This window comes from Esox lucius, chromosome 25 (genome assembly GCF_011004845.1).
Source record: "Esox lucius isolate fEsoLuc1 chromosome 25, fEsoLuc1.pri, whole genome shotgun sequence".
NCBI classification, from domain to species: Eukaryota; Metazoa; Chordata; class Actinopteri; order Esociformes; family Esocidae; genus Esox; species Esox lucius.
In genome coordinates this window covers 19,823,985-19,841,148 of record NC_047593.1, presented here as the reverse complement: position 1 = coordinate 19,841,148, position 17,164 = coordinate 19,823,985, and the positions used below count along the sequence as shown (strand labels likewise).

Below are 17,164 nucleotides of genomic sequence, written 5' to 3'. Positions count from 1 at the left end.
CAGGATAGGCAACATTATCTGAATAAATCTTAGAAACTCAATTTATGATCACTATTTTGTTTTCATAATGTGATTCAGCCGCTTGGCCAGACATTTTATTTACCTTCCTATTTTACAAATGCACTTGTGGGTTTTATCAACACATCAACACACGATAATAAAAATGATCAGTCAAACACTGAGAATTAGTATTGAACTACTTATGAACAGCTGTGTGGAGTTTGAAATACCAAATGAAACACATTTCAAAGGCAGCTTTATTTCCTCATCTCTGTAACAAAGAAAAATACAAAATAAACATTGGTTAGTGCTAAGCATGGCTGCAAAAATCTTGACCAGAACCAACATTACAACATTACTATCAGCCTCTATGGACTGACTTCAGGCTAAGGCTGATTTCAAGTTTCGGTTTTAATGTTAACCTAAGAAGCATGACATGTGGAGCCATGTGGGGAAAGCATAGTTATGTTGGTTTCATTTCACTAGAGGGCAATATTCTAGGTAGACATTTTAGGCATGCAAGGCATTATGGGATTGCCTCTGCACAATGGGTTGAGAAACGTGCTAACCTCTGACTCCAGTCTAGTTTGGGTCTAAAGCTGATTTGTTTGTACTGGTTGGTGATTGTATGAAACTGTGGCTGTTCTATGTGGTTTTAGCATTACTGTACACAGACATGGCTTCAAACAGAACCACTACCGTTTCTTGTGATGCATTTCAATTAGCTAAAAAGATAATTATTTGTATTACACCTGTACAGTATTTCAGTGGTTTCCAACTCCGGTCCTCGAGTACCCCCAACAGCACACATTTTTGTTGTAGCCCTGGACAAGCACACCCAATTCAACTCAGTGAGAGCCTGATAATTAGTTGACAAGTTGAATCAGCTGTGCTTGGCTGGGGCTACAATGAATGTGTACTGTTGGGGGTACTTGAGGACCGGAGTTGGGAACCACTGCAGTATTTGATACATTTTGGTACCCAATAATTCATTGTAGTCAATTTAATGTCACTTTGTGATCATTCCAATCAAGTATTACCCTAATCATTTATACAGAAAGTCATAAAGAAGAAACTACACCGAATAAGTTCGTATCCTGAAATGTGATCATTTTCGCAAGGTTACACCTGCACGTAAATCACTGCATTAACCGTGTCGCTCATGACGAATCATAAGGAGACATCACAGCATACAGCTTCAAGGAAGGTATCAACAAACAAAGAGTACGCCGATGATTTGACTTTAACAGTAATATCAGGGGAGAGCGCGAACGCAGTCCCCCACTACCAGAAATTATGCAATCGAGATTTCCACATTTGGGAAATTCGCAGGGGTCAGCACAGCCGGAGTGCAATGGCTGAGCCTCACCCTGGGTGAACCGCCTTCTTGATCACGGTATCTCCCTTGCCAGGTAAGTATGAGTTGTACACGTCGGTTCAGGGGACCCCCTTCTCGTGCAAGCCTTTTCGACTGACGGTTATTGTTTCGATTTCTAATAAGAACAGATCCTTGTAGACATGGTTTTTTGACGTTTCTGAATACAGATCCAAACAAAAACGAGAGAGAGCCGATTACTTGTGTTTTACTAGATTATGTGCGTTCACAGTGATTTACCCATCATGCAACACTGCAGCAATGCTCTGCGGCATGCACTGACGTCTGTTTGACACGGTTTGATAGCACAGAGGTAGGCGGGTTACCAAAATGCAAAAAACCCCGAGTATGCTAACAAATAAACGAACGTTAAACATGATTGGTGGCGTTTTGTGTTATAATTGTGTTCTCGTGCTTGTTTTCTACACTCAGTGAAACATGGTGCAATTGTTATCAAATCCCAAGTTCCCCAATGGCATACGATTAAGGTTATGAGCAAAAGCTGAGTTCAACTGTAGGCCCGCTAAGGCGATTTTTTTAAAGATGGGCGCAATCCACACATTCCAATCAGAACGCGTAAATGTCTACAGTGACTGTAGACTCCAGACCAATCAGAACGCATAACTGTCTACAGTGACCGTAGACTCCAGACCAATCAGAACGCATAACTGTCTACAGTGACCGTAGACTCCAGACCAATCAGAACGCATAACTGTCTACAGTGACCGTAGACTCCAGACCAATCAGAACGCATAACTGTCTACAGTGACTGTAGACTCCAGACCAATCAGAACGCATAACTGTCTACAGTGACTGTAGACTCCAGACCAATCAGAACGCATAACTGTCTACAGTGACCGTAGACTCTAGACCAATCAGACCGCAAAAATGTCTACAGTCTTTGCAGGACCCCTAATGTGAAAAACCCCAAATGTGGAAACCTTGATTGCATAATTTCTGGTGGTCAGGGACTTCGTTCTTGCAGATGACCTAGCCTTTAGTTAGAACCTCAGTGTGGCAAATAGGGAATCTTGCTAATCAAATGAAGTTGGAATTAAAATGACAGAAATACAATTGAAATTCAGAAGTAGATGCTATTTAGGTAATAATCTGAACAGAGTTAAATGTTCTGTATTCTCAATTGGTAAAGGGTCAACAAACTAGTTTGAGCGCTCGGTTAATGTAGTGAAGACAGCTACTATCGTCAGAAGGAATGATAGATACCTCGCAATATGTTGGTTGCTGCCTCTGTCGCCGTTTGCTAACTTTGTGTACACCCGTACGCACTCAACCTAAAGCTAAAGTAGTCTAAAGGTATTCCTTTTGTCTTAAAATAATTTTCATTAGCTAGGCTGTTTGTAAATGTTTTATGATAATTGGGACCTGTTGCAGTTTTGTAAGAAATTGTGCGCCTACCATCATTTTAAATAGTTTTTTAGTCAATAAAATATGAATTTAACAAAAATGTTTCCAAAACAATCTTAGTCTACCCTCTTGTCTGTGGTTTAATCCCTGAGTAGTGAAAATAATTTAGTAGGCTATTACTCACATTCAACAGTCTGAGACCAGCCATCTTGTCAGGTAATGAAAGGGGTTTGCACAACCAAATAATTTGTACACACTTTTTGTCACAGCAAGGTTATCTGTGAACCTACCCGTAGACCTTACCTGGGTTTTGACTTGAATGCAAGTTTGACTTCAATGGGCAAATGGGTGTGGAAGCACATAAGAGACCAGCGCAGCGAGCAACAAACTGCGACATGCCAAATGGTCCACTCAACACTTATTTTCCTATTGGCTAAAGACCACATATATAATGTATAAAAATATAGTATGTGGTAATTTGAATATTAACTTATTGCGAGAGAGCAATACATATGTGGAAAGGAGCCAGAGCGGATAGCAGTAATAAGCGTGATCTCTAATTTGGTATGATTGTTCTCATCTTCTCACCGTTTATGGTCAGCCGTCGAATCCATGGATAGATTTGCATTATGGAATTCAATTTTGGAATACATTTTTTGCTAACTATAACTATGTGATGGAATTTCAAATAATGAATTAAGGGTTTATTCACTTTATTTAATTGTGATTTATTTTAATTTAATGTGTGATCTCAGAAACAACTTTCTTTACAAGAGTTAATAAAAGATAATGTATTTATTACAAAGAAAACAACAATTATATCATACAAATTATTGTGTTTGTTCATTCTTTAAATCCTTGAATATAAGAATGTCAATGTTAGTCCAAATCAAATAATAATGTTTTGCCTCTCGAATTAACACAAGATAAAACGACCATTTTCTGCACCTTTGTTCGGCCCCATCAACTCAAACATAGTTTTCTTTCTATCTTTCTTCTATGGTGATGTGCAAAGTTTTGATTTCAAAGTTGAAACAACATTAACTGGCCAAAGGTTGCTTTGGCAACCTCAAACTGCAGATTTATTTCTAACCACTTACACAGAACCATGATTAATTTAATTACAAACCTAACGTCAGCCTTCATTCCTAACATTCATCCATAACACTATATTTTAATTTCAAATCTCTCTATAGAATGTCTTGAGGTTTGCTTGTGTCTGGCTGCATTTCTGGCTGCCATCTAGTGGTTCATGGTGAAATTGCAAAATGCTTTGTTGAGTGTAAAACAAACGTGCATTTTATCAAAAATCGCTTTCACCCAAGCCAAAATAAAATATTGAATCTCTTTGGCACTTCGTATCACATAGGAAATGTCCTAGTGTTATCGTCGGGTTACTCGAGTTTTGTTCTATCTGACTAATGTTAATGGATAATAGAACGTTTCTATTGTGTTGCATGATGGGAAAATCATTGTCCATCACATTATCTGGTAAAACGCAAGTATTCGGCTCTCACTCGTTTTGTTTGGAACTGTATTCAGAAACGTCATTAAAAACATGTCTACAAGGATTTGTTCTTAATAGAATTCGGAACAATAACCGTCAGTCGAAAAGGCTTGCACGAGAAGGGGGTCCCCTGAACCGACGTGTACAACTCATACTTACCTGGCAAGGGAGATACCGTGATCAAGAAGGCGGTTCACCCAGGGTGAGGCTCAGCCATTGCACTCCGGCTGTGCTGACCCCTGCGAATTTCCCAAATGTGGAAATCTCGATTGCATAATTTCTGGTAGTGGGGGACTGCGTTCGCGCTCTCCCCTGATTTATTTGTGAAAAATAAGTTAAGTGTCTCTCCGTTTAATTGAACTACAGATGATTCGACAAACATCACCTTGTGGTAATGTGGACAACGAAGATGCTTTGAACTTCTATTGACTCAGAGTGCTGTAATGTCACCCCTGGCCACATTCCTTCCCTTTGAGGTTGATCAGAATTAGCTATGCTAATAATGTGTGGAACAGGAACTGAACAGTCTAGAATACATCTTCATATTCAGACTATTTTAAATCTCAAATGGCCTCAAAACATTTTCACCAAATCCCAAATTTCCCTGTAGCATTACCATCCAAGTTATGAGCAAAAACCGGGTCCAAGTGCAGGGCCCCTAATGCGATTTTCTTTTTTAAAGATTGCGCTTGTCACTTTAGAGTTACATGTTCTGAATGGTCTAGTGTATAGACCAATCAGAACGTGTAACTTCAAACAGTCTTTGCATTCGGTGAAGTTTACAGTGTGGTGATCAGCAATTTAATGGGGTTGGTCAGTGTGTGAACTAAACAGAATTCATTGAACCCATGGACAGATAAAACTGACAGATTGCAATATTTTAGCAATTTTCAAGGAATTTTTAAAACGTTTTGTTGAAATTTGTTTTGTGGCTTTAACTTTTCTACTATACATGTGCAAAATAATCAAATTTCATTGTGCTATTGGCACATGTCCTTACCTGTAAGTAATCAGGCACTTTATCGGTGTCCTTATTCTTTGATATATACAAATATAACTCCATTGTTGCATTCATTAATTGATATTCCACAACTCACTGTTACTGTAGCACTACCCGCCTACCTTTGTGCTATCAAACTGTATCAAACTGACGTTAGTCAATATCGCTGTAGAGCATTTCAACAGTGTTGCATGATGGGTAAATCACTGTGAACTCACATAATTTAGTAAAATACAAGTAATCGGCTCTCACTCGTTTTGTTTGGAACTGTATTCAGAAACATCATTGAAACCATGTCTACAAGGATCTGTTCTTATTAGAATTCGAAACAATAACCGTCAGTCGAAAAGGCTTGCAGGAGAAGCGGGTCCCCTGAACCGACGTGTACAACTCATACTTACCTGGCAAGGGAGATACCGTGATCAAGAAGGCGGTTCACCCAGGGTGAGGCTCAGCCATTGCACTCCGGCTGTGCTGACCCCTGCGAATTTCCCAAATGTGGAAATCTCGATTGCATAATTTCTGGTAGTGGGGGACTGCGTTCGCGCTCTCCCCTGATTTAATTGTACAAAAGAAATGAAGTGATGCTCCAGTTAGTTGAATTGCAGATGATTCAACAAACGGCACCTTGGGATAACGAAGACAACAAAGATGCTTAGAACGTCTATTGATTCTGACTAGTCATTTTATGCCTAACCTCATTCCTGCCCTTGGAAGTTAATTGGAATTAGCTACGCAAATAATACATACATTCACGCCAACACGCTTGTACAGTGGAACAGGAACTAAACAGTCTACAATACTTCTTCACATTCAGACTATTTTAAAGTCTAAAAGGTTCTCGGATCATATCCATCAAATACCAAACCTCCCAGTGGCATACAATTCAGGTTATGAGCAAATGCAGGGCCCCTAATGCAATGTTTTTTTTAAGATGTGCTAGTGACTGTAGACAGTTTGTGTTCCGATTGGTCTAGACTCTAGAGTCTACGGTCACTGTTATAACCTTTTTGGGAAAATGACCGACCTTACAAGTCCCATATGCTGAAAGCTCCTCTAAGATTCAGTAGTGGTATCCTTATTAATAAACCATTAGTTGAAAATCTATTACCTCCACAAGTGACAAAGTTGAGTCCTGTGGGCTTTCTTGCCTGAACACAATGTCAGTTAGTAGGGTATAATGTAAACTGTGATTTTTGTTGTTGTTAAATACAAACAAAAACCGTCAGACTGTACACCAGTGCTTGCCCACAAGGAACTTCGTTAAAAAAAAAGGCAGTGCACTCGTAGTGTGATGAGTCCTAGAAGCCTTTGTGGAAGTGATGAAACAGCCAAGCATTTGTTCAGGTATTGTCCCTTTCTTGCAAAGGTTTGGTTCCTTGTGTCAAACTGGTTACAAGACTTGTACAAAGCCTCCTTGTCCTATAGGTTATGGGAATTTGCTGAGCATGCAGCTAGAAAATGTTGATAGATTTTGGGCAGTTGTAAATTGTATTAAGGAGGGTTTGTGGAAAACAAGGAATGTGATGTTTAAAAAGTACTGTCTCACATGAAATGGTTATAAGTGCAATATTAAATTCTATGAGAGATAAGGGATTCATTAAATTTAAGTATTGAGCAAAAGAAACTACTATGGACATTTCCAAACACACTTAGGAAATATTCACTGATGTTATAATAACTTGCTTGGGAATGTAATTGGACAAATGGAATGTTAGGAAAGAAGCAATGTGTGGGTTTTCTGTTTATGTTGCCTTGAATTTAACAAAACATCTGAGGTGAGCACCAGGTTGAAGCTGCCTTGGCCCACACTGTAGACTCTAGACCAGTGGTTCCCAACCAGGGGTACTTGGCCTCTCCACAGAGGGTACTTGAAAACACTCATGACACCATAGACTTACTAGTGAAATTAACATGAGGGGGTACTTCAGGGGTACTGAAAGCAGTGCAAAAACATTTTGGGGGTACAGTAACTGAAAAAGTTTGGGAGACACTGCTCTAGACCAATCAGAACGCCTAACCCTCTACAGTGGCTGTAGACACTAAACCAATCAGAACACCGGTTTACAGTGACTGCAGACCCTTGAGCAATCAGAACAATGGTCTACAGTCTATGCAATACTACTTTCTTGATCTTTACAAATTTAAAAGGTTTACCATGTGAGCCATCTCGAGAATACATACACTTGCTGCTGAGAAAAAAAATTACCACTGATTAACTGCAGCTCCATTTGTATTGTAGATTAAGCCAATTGGTTGTCACGTGGCTGTCTGCAGCTTTGGAAGTCTCATGCCATCCAGTGGCTGATGGTGATCATTGCACCTTGTGTCACTGAGTGTAGAACACAAGCACGAGAACACAATTTTAACACAAAACGCCACCAATCATGTTTAACGTTCGTTTATTTGTTTGCATACTCAGGTTTTTTTTGCATTTTGGTAACCCGCCTACCTTTGTTCTATCAAACCGTGTCAAACAGACGTTAGTCAATATCACTTTAGAGCATTTCAACATTGTTGCATGATGGGTAAATTACTGTGAACTCACATAATTTAGTAAAACACAAGTAATCGGCTCTCACTCGTTTTGTTTGGAACTGTATTCGGAAACGTCATTAAAACCATGTTTACAAGGATTTGTTCTTGATAGAATTCGGAACAATAACCGTCAGTCGAAAAAGCTTGCACGAGAATCGGGTCCCCCGAACCGACGTGTACAACTCATACTTACCTGGCAAGGGAGATACCGTGATCAAGAAGGCGGTTCACCCAGGGTGAGGCTCAGCCATTGCACTCCGGCTGTGCTGACCCCTGCGAATTTCCCAAATGTGGAAATCTCGATTGCATAATTTCTGGTAGTGGGGGACTGCGTTCGCGCTCTCCCCTGATTTTACTGTTAAAGATAAAGAAATGAAGTGATGCTCCAGACAGAGTAACTACAGATTATTCAATGAACAGCACCTTGGGAAACTGAGAACGTCCTAGCAAGGTGGACACTCATTTTATCTAGGATGGTGGTTTACATATTACGGGAATGGCTGTTGATATAGTGCGAAGGAATGCTGCAAGATTTGAGTTGACTGATGACTTGGAAATGGACCGACTGGTATTCAGCGTGATTGTGCTCCAGAAAGAACTGAATTTTTCACCTACGCAATTAGACTACGTTTTTGCCTTTCCTGGTAAGAAAATATTTGAAGTCATTTTTACAACTTTCCCCCTCTACGAGCTGTTTGGAAAGATTTAATGCAAAGAAAAGCACAGCACTCTATCTGAAGAAAGTGGTTTTTGATCCCCCTGTCAGAAAGAGACACCAGAACTGTTTCTGTGGTTATGTATTCTGAAAAAGTGAACTTTGAAGACATCCTCACATGGCTTTCCCATCATTGTCTTACAAGGCTCTCAAACAAAAGATCAAGATGGCATTAAGACGGGCATGTATATTTCAAGTTCGTTTGAAGAGTGACTCGGCTGGTGGTAATTTACAACATCTGCCTTCAATTATTCAATTAGGCCCAAGCCGTGGATATGTTTTCTATGCTGCCAACCCAAGAAATGCAGAACGTGTGGCTCACTTCACCACCTTGCAGCCGACTGTGATGCGGTTTTTTGTAGGACTTGTAAAAGCTCAAGCCACTGGACAAAGAATTGTGAGCAACCCATGAAGTGTAACCTTTGTGGTAATAACATGGACACTTTTTGTAACTGTCCAGGTTCCTACGCCAATAGAGCACGATACCATCCCCTTAATACCGGGGGAAACCTCTTCAGATACCCATGAACCACATGGACCTGTTCTTAATTCCAATGATAATCAGACAGTCAACAACAGAACAAAGAAGAGGAAGGAGGAACTCTTGATAACCAAACTCCAGCACCTGAACCTGAGCCATATCAACCTTCAAGCGAACACGACAGTCAGAAGTCCCTCCCTTCCAGCTGGTTGATACTTTGCATTCTGAAGACAGGATTACTGCCCTTGATGACACCTCCCCCGATCAAGCCTCAACTCCAACCCAGGAACGTAGCATTCCTAATGGGAATACCCTTTTAGCAGCTATTGAGACTATACCTCCCGCCCTTTTACCAGGCAGTCCCCTTGAGGCATCACCGCAGAACACACGCCAGCGGCTTCGAAACACCTCCTCTACCTCAGGAGAAAGTTCTCTTCTCCCTGAGAGAGAAGACTTAGACAGTTGGCCTGTACTTGATCCTTCATCATTCCTAGACATTGACACGGTAACCGAATTTACCGCTACTACCCTCATGAAGGAATCTTTAGCAGGGAAAGGGGTGGATACAAAGATAACAAAAAAAAAGATCAATGTTTCTTTTAGCTAACGAATTATTTTAGCTAATGTATACATCTCCCCCAACTCCCCCATGTCTCCCCTTTCAGTTGTTACTATTAACACCAGAGGACTAAATTAACCCATTAAGTGTCAATCAGTCTTTGATTTACTGCATGGGGATAGTGGGGATATATTTTGCAAGAATGTAACATCCACTACAGAGACAATTACAAACTGTTTCAGGATAGATGGACATACGGGGAATCTGTTTGGTCAGGTGACAACATAAATAGAACATCAGGGGTAGCTATCCTCCTTAGAGGATGGTCTTTTCATATTGAAAGAGTGCAAAGGATTATGGATGGGAGAATTTTATGTGTTGATTTAGAAGGCAATGGTATGAAACTACGAATCATTAATGTATATTGCCCTTCTGAGCTACAAGACCGTCTTTTGACATTGCAATCCTTGCATCCTCTGGTGCTGTGTGGTAGACAAGTGATCCTAGGAGGTGATTTTAATTGTATTGTTGATAAAGGGGACCGAATGTCTACAACCACGGTCAGATTGGACGCAAGTTCTCACATGCTAAAAAATGTTATTCAGGATGCCAAAGTAATAGATACCTTTAGATTTAAGTATCCTATTGATCCTGGTTATACTTGGACTAATGGCAAATCATATTCTAGAATAGATTTTCTTTTTACAACTACCGGGATGAGGCTACATGACCATCTCCAGGCCCTTTGGAAATTGAATGTTAGTGTTTTCAAAATATAAAAGAAAAACTCAAACAGTAAGAGACCTTACAATTTTGGTTTGACACTATGGGAGAATGGTGGGAGAATGTCAAGGTCAGAACTAAGATTTTTTTTTTACGTTGGAAAGGAAAAGGGCTGCGGCAAAGAACCGGACACTTCCGATAAGACTTCAGGGCAAACTACAGAGGTTTTACCTTCTTGCCAATTCAGGATTTGATGTGCATGAGGATATTGCAAGCCTGAAAAAGGAAATGATGAGGTTGTTATTTGATAAAAGTAGAGGGTTTTTAACCCGAAGTAGAGTACAACATTTAGAAGAAAATGAAAAGTGCACTTGCTACTTTTTAAAGAAACTATCAAATTCAAAGCACTGCATTGAATCTGTATTAGATAAGAATGGTGAAAATGTATGTGATGTCAAATTAATTCCCAGCATTGTTCAGAATTTTTACTCAGAACTTTATCAAGAAAAGGTCATTCAGGAAGACAATCTTGATTTTTTTTCTGGCCGCAATAGAAAGAAAGTTAAATCATTCTGACAGAGAACTTTTGGAGAAAGTGGAAATAACAAAAGCAATGATTAGTATGCAGAATAATAAGACCCCGGGCCCAGATGGTCTACCAAAGGAGTTTGACTTTGCCTTTTGGGACCAGCTTAAATACCCTTTACTCGTCATGTACATTTTTCCGGGCCCAGTCCATGGTGAGTAAGGTGGTTGGGATTGACCAGACTTGTGGTATCCCTGGCCGCTGTATGAGTGATAATTTAGCTCTGATCAGGGATACGTATATTTTCTGCCAAGACCGCAGTCTTCCCTTATGTATCCTAGGGCTGGACTTGGAAAAGGCCTTCGATAGTATTAAACCACCAGTATTTGAGAGCAGTGCGGTCTAAACTTAATTTTGGCCCAAAGTTTAGGTCCTGGGTTAATCTTCTTTATGCAGGAAGCAAAAGTAGGATGATGGTGAACGGGAAAGCAACATCCCCTTTCAACGTAAACTCGGGGGTTCACCAAGGTTGTCCTCTTTCCCCGATGTTGTTTGTTTTGGCCATAGAACCCTTAGCATGTGCAGTGAGACAAAATATAAGGATCAGAGGTGTACAAATCCCAGGCTGTTTCGGCATAGAGGCAAAGATATCCCTTTATATGGATGACCTAAACCTTCTACTTTTAGATAACAGGTCAATAAGGGAAACAATACTTATCTGGGACAAGTTTTCTATAGTTTCAGGTACTAAGGTAAATAAGACAAAAAGCGAAACTCTTTATTTTAATGGGAAGGAACCAAAAGAAGATTATGGTTTGATAGAAAGAAACGAGAAGATTAAAGTGCTTGGGGTCCAAATTGGGAAAGATATGGACATTTGTAATTGGGATTTGAATTACCTAAAATAAATGGAAAGCTAATGCAATGGGCAGATAGAGATCTGACTATGACAGGAAAAGTCCTGGTTGTAAAATCAGAGCTTCTTTCCTCGATCACTTCCCTGGCATCTATATTACCCATCCCTCATAGGCTTATGGCGCGTTTAAGAAAAATCATGTTTCAGTTTATTCGGGGTGGGCAGCAGGAAAAACTAAAAAGGGAAATTATGTACAGCCCCTGAAATTGAATCTAAACTAAAGGCAATGTTTTTAACACCAATCTTGAAGGCTTGCCTTAGTCAAGGAAATAATCATACTTGGACACACTTTGCCAGATTTTAGGTAGGCCGTAATGTTTTAACAGGTTGGGGAAAAAGAGTGCCTTTGCAAGTTCCATATGCCGAGAACTGCCCGAAGATATATTCCGTAGTGCTATCCTTTCTTAAGAAGGGCTTTGTACAAGATTCTTACCCCAATATTTCTAGAACATTAGTTGAAGAGCTATTAACCCCACAATCGATAAAGTTGAGTCCTGTGGGCCTCCTTACCCAAACACAATGTCAGCTAGCATGGAATAATGTAAATTGAGATTTCTTTTGTTAAACACACACAAGGACCTAGCCTGGCATATTGTACATCAGTCATTTCTGATAGTGGGGGACTGCGTTCGCGCTCTCCCCTGATTTAATTGTAAGAGAAGTACATACATTCACGCCAACACGCTTGTACAGTGGAACAGGAACTAAACAGTCTAGAATACTTCTTCACATTCAGACTATTTTAAAGTCTAAAAGGTCCTCGGATCATATCCATCAAATACCAAACCTCCCAGTGGCATACAGTCCAGGTTATGAGCAAATGCAGGGCCCCTGATGCATTATTTTTTTTTAAAGATGGCGCTAGTGACTGTAGACAGTTTGTGTTCCGATTGGTCTAGTCTACGGCAAGGTTATTATAGTTTAGCATTTTTTATTAGTTTTAATTTCGTTTTGACTTTTTGTTTTCAAATTCAGTTTAGTTTTAATTAGTTTTTAAAGTGGGTTTGCTAGTTTAGTTTTTTTGAAAATGCTTAGTTTTAGTTTAGTTATTAGTTTTAGTGTTAGTCTTTTTTTGTAATATGGGCTATTTGTCAGGGGCAAGATTCAAAAAGGTCAGAAAAAGTATGGTGTAATAATAACTCAACAAAAACTATTTTGTTTAGGGGCAAAGTGTTATATGTCTAGCACTAGTTTTGTTATGACCTTTGCCAAGAGCATAAATAGCTAGAACTCAAAATGCAGATTAAGTTTTAGCCATCTGATCGCTGTTTAGATTTGCTTTAATGTTTTGAAAAAAGTATCTGAAAGGGATAGTTAAAATAATTCCTTTGTTAATAATGTTACACAGAACTTTATTATATTACATATGGTTCACGCCTTCACAAAATATACACATTTAACACCCTCGAGGCCTACCAAATTCACACCCCATGGAAATTCCTTTAACGTTAATGTTACCTCTTACAAAATCCTCACGCCGTACCAAATATCTAACGTTACACATCTTCAAACAGAATTCACACGCTACACAAATACTACAGCTGTACAATTTTCACACCCTATTCTAAATTTATACAATAGCCTTCTGCCTACTCATCTGGATTGAAGCAGCAAACATTCAGTGTAAAAGTAAAAATGACATAACATTACATAATATTTGAATCACAGCTTATAGTGTTTTGACATCGACAACCCAAGTGCATTTTACCTCAAACTTGCGACTAGTTAACTTTCTAAAGAAGGCGCAATCGCTTCTCGGGTAGACATTAACACACTGACAAAATTATATTCAGAATAAATAATATTTTTATACCACTTTTTAATGTGTGATTGTGTAAAGGTGTTCACGAGATACCAACCTTTCGCGAACTTGCTTCAATGTCATGGAGACGCGGTGTGCACGAAGGGGTGTGTGTGTGTGTGTGTGTGTGTGTGTGTAAATGACAGAGAGACGGAGGGAGAGCAGGGAAAGGAAACACAGCTGAGCGAATACTCTGCGTGTTTTAAATTGCGTTAAAAAAGGAAAGACATTGACAAAGACGAAAACTAAGAACATTTACTCTTATCATTTTATTTTAATTCGTTTTGTCAACCACACATTACAGTTTTAGTTAGTTATCGTTTTTTTGTAATGCCTCGTTTTTATTTTTATTTCAGTTAACGACAATGTTTTTTCCCACCTAGTTTACGTTTTTTCGTTCGTTTTCGTTAACGATTATAACCTTGGTCTACGGTCACTGTTATAACCTTTTTGGGAAAACGACCGACCTTACAAGTCCCATATGCTAAAGAGCTTCTCTAAGATATATTCAGTAGTGGTATCCTTCATTATAAAGGGCTTTGTACAAGATTCCTATTCCAATATGACCCAGATGCCCCTGCAAATCACCAACAGGCCGCTTTGGTGGCAAACAAAGAGTTACTATCGGGAGAAAAGGAGGGTCTTCCCCAAACCACCGGAGGAGCTGCTGAACCAGGCCACTGCCTTGCCCACGCAGAGAAGCTTCTTCGGGCAGAGGGTATCCACAGCTTCCCAGGCGCCAGCTGAGCCTGGGAAAACTGGTGCTGCCATTTGGCCAGTATGAGAATGCATCATTGCATTGGCTTATGGAAAACGATGTGAGCTACATGAAGCACAAGGTATATTGTATTTAATACTGTGGAAGATGGAACATTTTCACGATATATTAGAATAAAAACTCCTCAGAGTCTGGTATAACATTTGATTATTTCAAGTTCAATTACGTGGATCCACAGGAACAAGTCATGACAGATTGAAATGCACAATCGGAACAAGCTCATTCTCTTCCAACAGTACAGATGACGGATTTAGCATTTGCAGAATGTACATACAAGGATTAGTAGCCACGATGAGGTAGTCAAAAATGCAAGGTTGCACAAATAGCTCCAGGAGACACCTAGAATCATAGAATGTCAGTTGCCCAGACAACCCGGTCAAAGACTGAGATATATCAATCTGGACTGTTACTATATGGGGACTTAAGTTGACTCTGCTCTTCCCAATAAGGAATAGAGCTCTGTTCACCTGTAGGATGTAAGTAATAATAACCCCCTGCTGTTCAAGAGCTTCCTCCTAGAGAACAGTTTCTTATGGCGGTTTAATGGCACAGTAAGAGGCTCCTGGAGGCCAACATCGACAGGTGTATCTTGGGTCAGGAGATCGGGGCAGTGGCCAGGAGCGGGTAAGCAGGTGGACTACATGTAAAGCAGAGAACAAAGGGGGAGAAGGAATCCCAAACGTCTCACTTATGATTGCGGTGCAGGGCCTCAGTTAAACCATCACTAACATACACAGACAGCACAATAAAGGTGTCTTCTTCAGCACATTTAACTTTGCCACCAACAATCAGACCACTGGGTCTCTGCACCCTAGACTATGGGACCCCTTACTCCTGGGACCCCCCTAAAGCACAAGAAAACACTGGAAAGGATCATCAAGACTGGTCAATCAAAACACTCAGAAACCCCATTACAGACAGGGACACAGGCACTGCAATTCCATCACTTACCAACAAACAATGTAAGACAGCCTGGAATAACACCACCTCACCCGCACTCATGAACAAACATACAGACGTAGCATGGATGGCTGCCATATGCTGCCTCCCCACCCAGTTGTTTATGCACACCAGGGGTGCAGCCAGGACAGGGGTGCAGCCAGGACAGGGGTGCAGCCAGGACAGGGGTGCAGCCAGGACAGGGGTGCAGCCAGGACAGGGGTGCAGCCAGGACAGGGGTGCAGCCAGGACAGGGGTGCAGCCAGGACAGGGGTGCAGCCAGGACAGGGGTGCAGCCAGGACAGATCGATGCCCACATGGCAGTAGAGAAACAGAGACAGAAGATCACATCCTTTGGCGGTGCAGGGTGGCACAAGACATCCGACTCATGATCTCTGCTCTTCTCACCAGGTCAACCGGCACAGCTGCGATGACCCTCCAGGCCATCCTCTTCAGGACCACCCGAGGGATGCCTGGAGGGTCGTCAACGCCACCAAAAAGACCATCTGGGACACAAGAAACGTTAAGGTTTTTCCTCAAACAGGACACACTTCCAATCATCACCACCAGAATTCAACACCACCCTGGACAATCAGTGCCTTGGGCATGACACGGCCCAAGGCGCTGTCCACTGGAATCACCAGAAAAAGACACCAACAGCTTTGAGTCTCCAATGCCAACCTCGAAGCACGACACCCATGTTCAAATCTACAAGGACAACACTGGTCTGTTCAGGCGGCAACGGGTGATGAAATCGGACCGCATGTGGTTTTACCCAGAAGAACCTCCCGGCAATGTAAGGGGTGCCCCGCCAACTCCACAGCCGGAGCTGTGTCTGTGTGGTGTCCTAAAATTACTGCAGTCAATAGACGTCCTAAGCATCTTCGTTGTCCTCGTTTTACTAAGGCGCTGTTCGTTGAATCATCTGTAGTTATACTATCCAGAGAATCACCTAATTTCTCTTTTACAAATAAATCAGGGGAGAGAGCGAACGCAGTCCCCCACTACCAGAAATTATGCAATCGAGAATTCCACATTTGGGAAATTCGCAGGGGTCGAGTCTACAGTAGTGCAACGACTGTAGACAGTTACGCGTTCTGATTGGTCTAGAGTCTACAGGCTTTTGCTCACAACTTGAATCGTATGTCATTGATTGTCTTGGGATTTGATGGAAGTGATTTGAGGCCCTTTGAGACCTTAACCAATGTTTTTGTTTGGTGTGAATTGGTCTAGTTTCTCTCGTGAACGAGCCATTTCAGAGCCCTTGTTTAGCTTACAGTCACTGTCAGTTTCGTATGCCCATGAAGATGGCGAGCCCAGTAATCCGCCTAATCAACCCAGATGCCCCTCCAGATCATCAACAGGCCGCATTGGCGGCAACAAAAGAGGCCCGTTACTATCGGGAGAAAAGGAGGCTCTTTCCCAAACCTCCACAGGAGCTGCGGAACCAGGCTACAGCCTTGGCTCATGCAGAGAAGCTCCTTCGAGCGGAGGGTATCCACACGCCTTCACGTCAGCTGTGCCTGGGAAAGCTGGTGATACCATTTGGCCAGTATGAAAACACATCATGTCACTGGCTTGTGGAAAACGATGTGGGCTACTTGAAGTAGTAAGTATATTATATTTAACACCATTGTTGGCAATGCATTCATTATACAATTTTAATGGCATGCTTAAAATATAAAAGTATACATTAAAAGTATACTTGACATGCACAGATCAGAGGAGACCACCCAACATGAGGAGGGAGAGAGAGTGAACGACTACCTCAACGAATATGCAGAGAGTTTCCCACAAGTCTGCATTCTCCTGGAGGCCAACATCGACCGGTGTATTTACGGTCAGAGAGGGTTTGAGGAAAGCACCTTTCAGGAGATGTGGACTCTCTACAGCAAGTACCCCACCCACAAGGACAGGCCAGAGCTATTCAGTGAGGAGGAG

General features: G+C 41.1%; 4 non-coding genes and 1 pseudogene across 4 annotated transcripts; 3 read left to right on the top strand and 2 right to left on the bottom strand.

The window, feature by feature from the left end:
* Nucleotides 1-1,256: 1,256 nt before the first annotated feature.
* LOC114830697 lies at nt 1,257-1,420 on the bottom strand. Its single transcript, XR_003778130.1, has one exon. It is a non-coding gene; the product is annotated as a U1 spliceosomal RNA (small nuclear RNA).
* Nucleotides 1,421-4,398: 2,978 nt separating this feature from the next.
* On the top strand, nt 4,399-4,562 carry LOC114830707. Its single transcript, XR_003778138.1, has one exon. It is a non-coding gene; the product is annotated as a U1 spliceosomal RNA (small nuclear RNA).
* A 1,078-nt stretch (nt 4,563-5,640) lies between these two features.
* Nucleotides 5,641-5,804, top strand: LOC117594155. Its single transcript, XR_004575543.1, has one exon. It is a non-coding gene; the product is annotated as a U1 spliceosomal RNA (small nuclear RNA).
* Nucleotides 5,805-7,970: 2,166 nt separating this feature from the next.
* Nucleotides 7,971-8,134, top strand: LOC117594154. Its single transcript, XR_004575542.1, has one exon. It is a non-coding gene; the product is annotated as a U1 spliceosomal RNA (small nuclear RNA).
* An 8,065-nt stretch (nt 8,135-16,199) lies between these two features.
* LOC114830702 lies at nt 16,200-16,372 on the bottom strand (annotated as a pseudogene).
* Between the last annotated feature and the right edge of the window lie 792 nt (nt 16,373-17,164).